This window comes from Lonchura striata, unplaced genomic scaffold (assembly GCF_046129695.1).
Source record: "Lonchura striata isolate bLonStr1 unplaced genomic scaffold, bLonStr1.mat Scaffold_162, whole genome shotgun sequence".
NCBI classification, from domain to species: Eukaryota; Metazoa; Chordata; class Aves; order Passeriformes; family Estrildidae; genus Lonchura; species Lonchura striata.
Window position 1 is genome coordinate 210,001 of NW_027461106.1, and position 10,300 is coordinate 220,300.

Genomic DNA, 10,300 nt, shown 5'->3' on the forward strand with positions numbered 1-10,300 from the left:
GCCTTCTCACTGCCCCCCCCTTCGAAACCCACCGGCATCGCTCGGCTCGGGGCTCGCTCGGGCCCCCGGCTCCACACAACCTCGGCTTTCGTGGGCCCGCACGCTTCTCGGTGCCGCGGCTTAGGGCCGCGAGAGGAAAAGGCCATCGGAGGCCGGGCGGGCGGGGGCCCCCCACAGCACCCGCACACGCCCTTGAAAAAATAGCAACGGACCGCCCGGGGCAGAAGCGGGCTCGGTCGCCACGACCGAGGAAGGGCGAGGCGCCGCCGCCTCGCCCGCGACCTTCCGGGGGTTGCTCTCTGCCGGGGGCTTCGGTCCGTGCTAGGGCGGGCCGGCCACCGCGGCCGGCCCCTCTCTGCCCGCGAAAAAAACAGCCCGCCCGCAAGGCGGGTCCCCGGCTTAAGGCCGAGGAAGGGGGTGACTTCAACAGCACGCGCCGGTGGGACGGGGTGCCGCCACCCCGGCTCCACGGCTCATCGGGCGACCGCCGTCACCGAGCCCCTCCGGCCACGCGGCGAATGCCGAGGCCAGGCCGCGCGCCCCACCGCTGCCCTTCCGACACGGACACGCTGGCAAACAGGTCGGGAGCGGGGGAACCGGGCGCCGCCACCGCGGCGGGCTGGCCGGGCCTTGCTCGGGGAGGAGGCTCTCGGGCGAGGGCCGGGGAAAAAAAAAGCCCGGCCGCGTCGACCCCCGGCTGCCGGCCACTGCCACCGGACCGGCTGCCGGAAAAATGCCTGCCGGAGCGGGCCCCGGCTTAAGGCCAGGCGGAAAAGGGACGAGGCGCCGCCGCCTCACCTGCCACCGATCGTCCCAGGGGGGCCGCCCCCCCTTCAACCGGGCCGGCACGGCAGCCGACCGGAGCGGAGCAACACACACGCGGGGCTTCTCACCGCCTCGCTGCGGCCAGCGAGCGGCTTCTCGACACGGTCTTTCGGGCCGTCTCTCTCGGCTCTCGGCTCTCTCTCTGGTGGCCCTTCACACTGCCCATTCTCTTCTCTCTGGCTTCTCGGGCAGCTCTCCCCGAAAGAGCGCCCTGGGCAGGACGGGAACCGGGACCAAGCCACGCGGCTCACCCGGCCTAGGCGGCACTCGCTCTGCCCCGACGACCGCGCGGCGCGGCCGCCCTATCCTCCGCCTTGCGACGCAGGCACCCTGGAAACCTGCGGGGACGCGGCCCGTCACCTCGCTCCCAATATACGGAAAGATAAGTCCAAGGCCGCCGACGCCTCCAAGGAGACGAGTGGAAGTCGACCGGGAGGGTGCGCCAGCGCAGGCCGACCGCTACGTCGACATAGCCGGAGGCAGCCTGGAACAGCGACCCCTTGGTGAACTTCCGCAGGCGGCCGCGACACCAGGTCTACCCGGGCGGACGGAGACCAGGTCTACCCCGGCTCCGGGATACCAGGTCTACCCCGGCCGCCGGGTACAAGGTCTACCCCGTCTCCGGGATACCAGGTCTACCCCGGCCTCCGGGTACAAGGTCTACCCCGGCTCCTGGATACCAGGTCTACCCCGGCCGCCGGGTACAAGGTCTACCCCGTCTCCTGGATACCAGGTCTACCCCGGCCGCCGGGTACAAGGTCTACCCCGTCTCCTGGATACCAGGTCTACCCCGGCCGCCGGGTACAAGGTCTACCCCGTCTCCTGGATACCAGGTCTACCCCGGCCGCCGGGTACAAGGTCTACCCCGGCTCCGGGATACCAGGTCTACCCCGGCCGCCGGGTACAAGGTCTACCCCGTCTCCTGGATACCAGGTCTACCCCGGCCGCCGGGTACAAGGTCTACCCCGTCTCCTGGATACCAGGTCTACCCCGGCCGCCGGGTACAAGGTCTACCCCGGCTCCTGGATACCAGGTCTACCCGGGCCGCCGGGTACAAGGTCTACCCCGGCTCCTGGATACCAGGTCTACCCCGGCCGCCGGGTACAAGGTCTACCCCGTCTCCTGGATACCAGGTCTACCCCGGCCGCCGGGTACAAGGTCCACCCCGTCTCCTGGATACCAGGTCTACCCCGGCCGCCGGGTACAAGGTCTACCCCGTCTCCTGGATACCAGGTCTACCCCGGCCGCCGGGTACAAGGTCTACCCCGGCTCCTGGATACCAGGTCTACCCCGGCCGCCGGGTACAAGGTCTACCCCGGCTCCGGGATACCAGGTCTACCCCGGCCGCCGGGTACAAGGTCTACCCCGGCTCCTGGATACCAGGTCTACCCCGGCCGCCGGGTACAAGGTCTACCCCGGCTCCTGGATACCAGGTCTACCCCGGCCGCCGGGTACAAGGTCTACCCCGTCTCCTGGATACCAGGTCTACCCCGGCCGCCGGGTACAAGGTCTACCCCGTCTCCTGGATACCAGGTCTACCCCGGCCGCCGGGTACAAGGTCTACCCCGGCTCCGGGATACCAGGTCTACCCCGGCCGCCGGGTACAAGGTCTACCCCGGCTCCTGGATACCAGGTCTACCCCGGCCGCCGGGTACAAGGTATACCCCGGCTCCTGGATACCAGGTCTACCCCGGCCGCCGGGTACAAGGTCTACCCCGGCTCCTGGATACCAGGTCTACCCCGGCCGCCGGGTACAAGGTCTACCCCGGCTCCGGGATACCAGGTCTACCCCGGCCGCCGGGTACAAGGTCTACCCCGGCTCCTGGATACCAGGTCTACCCCGGCCGCCGGGTACAAGGTCTACCCCGGCTCCGGGATACCAGGTCTACCCCGGCCGCCGGGTACAAGGTCTACCCCGGCTCCGGGATACCAGGTCTACCCCGGCCGCCGGGTACAAGGTCTACCCCGGCTCCTGGATACCAGGTCTACCCCGGCCGCCGGGTACAAGGTCTACCCCGGCTCCTGGATACCAGGTCTACCCCGGCCGCCGGGTACAAGGTCTACCCCGTCTCCTGGATACCAGGTCTACCCCGGCCGCCGGGTACAAGGTCTACCCCGTCTCCTGGATACCAGGTCTACCCCGGCCGCCGGGTACAAGGTCTACCCCGGCTCCTGGATACCAGGTCTACCCCGGCCGCCGGGTACAAGGTCTACCCCGTCTCCTGGATACCAGGTCTACCCCGGCCGCCGGGTACAAGGTCTACCCCGGCTCCGGGATACCAGGTCTACCCCGGCCGCCGGGTACAAGGTCTACCCCGGCTCCTGGATACCAGGTCTACCCCGGCCGCCGGGTACAAGGTCTACCCCGGCTCCGGGATACCAGGTCTACCCCGGCCGCCGGGTACAAGGTCTACCCCGGCTCCGGGATACCAGGTCTACCCCGGCCGCCGGGTACAAGGTCTACCCCGGCTCCGGGATACCAGGTCTACCCCGGCCGCCGGGTACAAGGTCTACCCCGGCTCCTGGATACCAGGTCTACCCCGGCCGCCGGGTACAAGGTCTACCCCGGCTCCTGGATACCAGGTCTACCCCGGCCGCCGGGTACAAGGTCTACCCCGTCTCCTGGATACCAGGTCTACCCCGGCCGCCGGGTACAAGGTCTACCCCGTCTCCGGGATACCAGGTCTACCCCGGCCGCCGGGTACAAGGTCTACCCCGGCTCCTGGATACCAGGTCTACCCCGGCCGCCGGGTACAAGGTCTACCCCGTCTCCTGGATACCAGGTCTACCCCGGCCGCCTGGTACAAGGTCTACCCCGGCCGCCGGGATACCAGGTCTACCCCGGCCGCCGGGTACAAGGTCTACCCCGTCTCCGGGATACCAGGTCTACCCCGGCCGCCGGGTACAAGGTCTACCCCGTCTCCTGGATACCAGGTCTACCCCGGCCGCCGGGTACAAGGTCTACCCCGTCTCCTGGATACCAGGTCTACCCCGGCCGCCGGGTACAAGGTCTACCCCGGCTCCGGGATACCAGGTCTACCCCGGCCGCCGGGTACAAGGTCTACCCCGGCTCCGGGATACCAGGTCTACCCCGGCCGCCGGGTACAAGGTCTACCCCGGCTCCGGGATACCAGGTCTACCCCGGCCGCCGGGTACAAGGTCTACCCCGTCTCCGGGATACCAGGTCTACCCCGGCCGCCGGGTACAAGGTCTACCCCGGCTCCTGGATACCAGGTCTACCCCGGCCGCCGGGTACAAGGTCTACCCCGGCCCCGGGATACCAGGTCTACCCCGGCCGCCGGGTACAAGGTCTACCCCGTCTCCTGGATACCAGGTCTACCCCGGCCGCCGGGTACAAGGTCTACCCCGTCTCCTGGATACCAGGTCTACCCCGGCCGCCGGGTACAAGGTCTACCCCGTCTCCTGGATACCAGGTCTACCCCGGCCGCCGGGTACAAGGTCTACCCCGTCTCCTGGATACCAGGTCTACCCCGGCCGCCGGGTACAAGGTCTACCCCGGCTCCGGGATACCAGGTCTACCCCGGCCGCCGGGTACAAGGTCTACCCCGGCTCCTGGATACCAGGTCTACCCCGGCCGCCGGGTACAAGGTCTACCCCGGCTCCTGGATACCAGGTCTACCCCGGCCGCCGGGTACAAGGTCTACCCCGGCTCCGGGATACCAGGTCTACCCCGGCCGCCGGGTACAAGGTCTACCCAGGCTCCTGGATACCAGGTCTACCCCGGCCGCCGGGTACAAGGTCTACCCCGTCTCCTGGATACCAGGTCTACCCCGGCCGCCGGGTACAAGGTCTACCCCGGCTCCGGGATACCAGGTCTACCCCGGCCGCCGGGTACAAGGTCTACCCCGGCTCCGGGATACCAGGTGTAGCCCGGGGGGCCGGACAACGGGTCTACCCCGGCGCCCGGAGGAAAAGTCTACTCCGGGGCCATGGCAAGAGGTATTTCCCCATACCCGGGTAGTAGAGCGTTTCTCAATGGCCGGCTTTACCTTTTTTTGCCTGGTGGGGGTGGGGGGGGCGGGCGCGAGGGGGGGGGCTCGGTGTGGGTTTTTTTGGGGGGTGGGGGAATGTGCGTTGCGGGACTTTTGGTTCGAGTTTTCTGGGTTTGTTTTAGGAGTTACGGGGTTATCCCTTTGTTTTTTGTGGCTTGGTTCCCCTTGGTCTGGTTTGGGGTTCGGGTTTCATTTCCCGCGCTTCCCCTTTCCTCCCTTCTCGAAGAGAACGACTCTTCTGTTCCCTCGGCGCAAGAAACTGATCCGGAAAAGGAATTTTCTTGACGAACTTTATTTCTTTCCCTCTGGTACCCAGAGCGATCCCAGACCAAGCTGACAGGCAGCCTGCGTCAGCCTGCCGTCGAAGCAGCGTCAGCAGCCCCCTCCGCCCGGGGTGCCGCGCAGCCCTACCCGGCCGAACGGAATTTCAGTGGGGCCAGCGCGCAAGGGAAGCGAGGGAGGGAGGGAGGGACGGGGGGGCGGGGGGGGGAAGGGAGGGAGAGAGAGACAGAGAGAGAGGGGCACGGTGACACACACGCCGGCTCCACACACTCGCAATCCGACGCCGCCCCCTCAGAGCCCGCCCATCGACGGTTGGGGGCGCCCCGCCTGAAGACTTTCCCTGCCTCCGCCCATCGACGGTTGGGGGCGCCCCGCCCTGCCCCATCAGACTCCCCGGCGCCGCTCGCAGACTACTTTCCCCACCCCCGTCGCCGTCCCCCGCCCGCTCTCTCCTCGGCCGGTTCGCACACCCGCAGCGGCGGGAGGGCCAGGAGCGGGCCGACACCGAGGAAGGCGGGTCCTTCGGCCAGCAGGGCCGGGGCCCACGGCAGAGGCGGCCCCTTTGCCGAGAAGCCTTCTCTTCGGCTCTCGCCCAGCCTTCTGCTTTGACGGCCTTCTTTCCTTGACGCTCCAGCCCGGCCTGGCCCCGTCCGAGCCCGGGGCAGGACGGCAGCGGGGTGGGGGGGAGGGGGGTCGAGCGGCTGAAGGCAGTGAGGGATCCGGAGACGGAGGCAGGAGCCGGGCCGCTGTCGCTTTGGGCACGGAGGAGGCGGGAGCGCTGCCGGCTCCCAACGGCCGGCTCCTTCCCTCTCTAGACTGGCGCCGGGCGGCCGCAGGGTGGGTCGTGCGCGGGACAGCAGGTCCGCCCGGGACACCAGGGCGACAGTTCTGCCGCAGCAGCCGGGCGGCCGGAGGCCGGGCCCGGAGTAGGACGACAGGTCTACCCCGGCGCCCGGAACACCAGGTCTACCCCGGCTCCAGGGCAACAGGCCTACCCCGGCGCCCGGAATTCCAGGTCTACCCCGGTGCCCGGAACACCAGGTCTACCCCGGCTCCAGGAGAACAGGCCTACCCCGGCGCCCGGAATTCCAGGTCTACCCCGGCTCCAGGGGAACAGGCCTACCCCGGCGCCCGGAATTCCAGGTCTACCCCGGCTCCCGGAAGACCAGGTCTACCCCGGCGCCCGGAAGACCAGGTCTACCCCGAGGCTTCCGTGCACCAGGTCTACCCCGGCGCCCGGAAGACCAGGTCTACCCCGAGGCTTCCGTGCACCAGGTCTACCCCGGCGCCCGGAAGACCAGGTCTACCCCGAGGCTTCCGTGCACCAAGTCTACCCCGGCGCTCGGAACACCAGGTCTACCCCGGCTCCCGGAACACCAGGTCTACCCCGGCTCCAGGGGAACAGGCCTACCCCGGCGCCCGGAATTCCAGGTCTACCCCGGCGCCCGGAAGACCAGGTCTACCCCGAGGCTTCCGTGCACCAGGTCTACCCCGGCTCCCGGAACACCAGGTCTACCCCGGCTCCAGGGGAACAGGTCTACCCCGGCGCCCGGAATTCCAGGTCTACCCCGGCTCCCGGAAGACCAGGTCTACCCCGGCTCCAGGAGAACAGGCCTACCCCGGCGCCCGGAATTCCAGGTCTACCCCGGCTCCCGGAAGACCAGGTCTACCCCGGCGCCCGGAAGACCAGGTCTACCCCGAGGCTTCCGTGCACCAGGTCTACCCCGGCGCCCGGAACACCAGGTCTACCCCGAGGCTTCCGTGCACCAGGTCTACCCCGGCGCCCGGAACACCAGGTCTACCCCGGCTCCAGGGGAACAGGCCTACCCCGGCGCCCGGAATTCCAGGTCTACCCCGGCGCCCGGAAGACCAGGTCTACCCCGAGGCTTCCGTGCACCAAGTCTACCCCGGCGCTCGGAACACCAGGTCTACCCCGGCTCCCGGAACACCAGGTCTACCCCGGCTCCAGGGGAACAGGCCTACCCCGGCGCCCGGAATTCCAGGTCTACCCCGGCTCCCGGAAGACCAGGTCTACCCCGGCTCCAGGAGAACAGGCCTACCCCGGCGCCCGGAATTCCAGGTCTACCCCGGCTCCCGGAAGACCAGGTCTACCCCGGCGCCCGGAAGACCAGGTCTACCCCGAGGCTTCCGTGCACCAGGTCTACCCCGGCGCCCGGAACACCAGGTCTACCCCGAGGCTTCCGTGCACCAGGTCTACCCCGGCGCCCGGAACACCAGGTCTACCCCGGCTCCAGGGGAACAGGCCTACCCCGGCGCCCGGAATTCCAGGTCTACCCCGGCGCCCGGAAGACCAGGTCTACCCCGAGGCTTCCGTGCACCAAGTCTACCCCGTCTCCTGGATACCAGGTCTACCCCGGCCGCCGGGTACAAGGTCTACCCCGGCTCCTGGATACCAGGTCTACCCGGGCCGCCGGGTACAAGGTCTACCCCGGCTCCTGGATACCAGGTCTACCCCGGCCGCCGGGTACAAGGTCTACCCCGTCTCCTGGATACCAGGTCTACCCCGGCCGCCGGGTACAAGGTCCACCCCGTCTCCTGGATACCAGGTCTACCCCGGCCGCCGGGTACAAGGTCTACCCCGTCTCCTGGATACCAGGTCTACCCCGGCCGCCGGGTACAAGGTCTACCCCGGCTCCTGGATACCAGGTCTACCCCGGCCGCCGGGTACAAGGTCTACCCCGGCTCCGGGATACCAGGTCTACCCCGGCCGCCGGGTACAAGGTCTACCCCGGCTCCTGGATACCAGGTCTACCCCGGCCGCCGGGTACAAGGTCTACCCCGGCTCCTGGATACCAGGTCTACCCCGGCCGCCGGGTACAAGGTCTACCCCGTCTCCTGGATACCAGGTCTACCCCGGCCGCCGGGTACAAGGTCTACCCCGTCTCCTGGATACCAGGTCTACCCCGGCCGCCGGGTACAAGGTCTACCCCGGCTCCGGGATACCAGGTCTACCCCGGCCGCCGGGTACAAGGTCTACCCCGGCTCCTGGATACCAGGTCTACCCCGGCCGCCGGGTACAAGGTATACCCCGGCTCCTGGATACCAGGTCTACCCCGGCCGCCGGGTACAAGGTCTACCCCGGCTCCTGGATACCAGGTCTACCCCGGCCGCCGGGTACAAGGTCTACCCCGGCTCCGGGATACCAGGTCTACCCCGGCCGCCGGGTACAAGGTCTACCCCGGCTCCTGGATACCAGGTCTACCCCGGCCGCCGGGTACAAGGTCTACCCCGGCTCCGGGATACCAGGTCTACCCCGGCCGCCGGGTACAAGGTCTACCCCGGCTCCGGGATACCAGGTCTACCCCGGCCGCCGGGTACAAGGTCTACCCCGGCTCCTGGATACCAGGTCTACCCCGGCCGCCGGGTACAAGGTCTACCCCGGCTCCTGGATACCAGGTCTACCCCGGCCGCCGGGTACAAGGTCTACCCCGTCTCCTGGATACCAGGTCTACCCCGGCCGCCGGGTACAAGGTCTACCCCGTCTCCTGGATACCAGGTCTACCCCGGCCGCCGGGTACAAGGTCTACCCCGGCTCCTGGATACCAGGTCTACCCCGGCCGCCGGGTACAAGGTCTACCCCGTCTCCTGGATACCAGGTCTACCCCGGCCGCCGGGTACAAGGTCTACCCCGGCTCCGGGATACCAGGTCTACCCCGGCCGCCGGGTACAAGGTCTACCCCGGCTCCTGGATACCAGGTCTACCCCGGCCGCCGGGTACAAGGTCTACCCCGGCTCCGGGATACCAGGTCTACCCCGGCCGCCGGGTACAAGGTCTACCCCGGCTCCGGGATACCAGGTCTACCCCGGCCGCCGGGTACAAGGTCTACCCCGGCTCCGGGATACCAGGTCTACCCCGGCCGCCGGGTACAAGGTCTACCCCGGCTCCTGGATACCAGGTCTACCCCGGCCGCCGGGTACAAGGTCTACCCCGGCTCCTGGATACCAGGTCTACCCCGGCCGCCGGGTACAAGGTCTACCCCGTCTCCTGGATACCAGGTCTACCCCGGCCGCCGGGTACAAGGTCTACCCCGTCTCCGGGATACCAGGTCTACCCCGGCCGCCGGGTACAAGGTCTACCCCGGCTCCTGGATACCAGGTCTACCCCGGCCGCCGGGTACAAGGTCTACCCCGGCCGCCGGGATACCAGGTCTACCCCGGCCGCCGGGTACAAGGTCTACCCCGTCTCCGGGATACCAGGTCTACCCCGGCCGCCGGGTACAAGGTCTACCCCGTCTCCTGGATACCAGGTCTACCCCGGCCGCCGGGTACAAGGTCTACCCCGTCTCCTGGATACCAGGTCTACCCCGGCCGCCGGGTACAAGGTCTACCCCGGCTCCGGGATACCAGGTCTACCCCGGCCGCCGGGTACAAGGTCTACCCCGGCTCCGGGATACCAGGTCTACCCCGGCCGCCGGGTACAAGGTCTACCCCGGCTCCGGGATACCAGGTCTACCCCGGCCGCCGGGTACAAGGTCTACCCCGTCTCCGGGATACCAGGTCTACCCCGGCCGCCGGGTACAAGGTCTACCCCGGCTCCTGGATACCAGGTCTACCCCGGCCGCCGGGTACAAGGTCTACCCCGGCCCCGGGATACCAGGTCTACCCCGGCCGCCGGGTACAAGGTCTACCCCGTCTCCTGGATACCAGGTCTACCCCGGCCGCCGGGTACAAGGTCTACCCCGTCTCCTGGATACCAGGTCTACCCCGGCCGCCGGGTACAAGGTCTACCCCGTCTCCTGGATACCAGGTCTACCCCGGCCGCCGGGTACAAGGTCTACCCCGTCTCCTGGATACCAGGTCTACCCCGGCCGCCGGGTACAAGGTCTACCCCGGCTCCGGGATACCAGGTCTACCCCGGCCGCCGGGTACAAGGTCTACCCCGGCTCCTGGATACCAGGTCTACCCCGGCCGCCGGGTACAAGGTCTACCCCGGCTCCTGGATACCAGGTCTACCCCGGCCGCCGGGTACAAGGTCTACCCCGTCTCCTGGATACCAGGTCTACCCCGGCCGCCGGGTACAAGGTCTACCCCGGCTCCGGGATACCAGGTCTACCCCGGCCGCCGGGTACAAGGTCTACCCCGGCTCCTGGATACCAGGTCTACCCCGGCCGCCGGGTACAAGGTCTACCCCGGCTCCGGGATACCAGGTCTACCCCGGC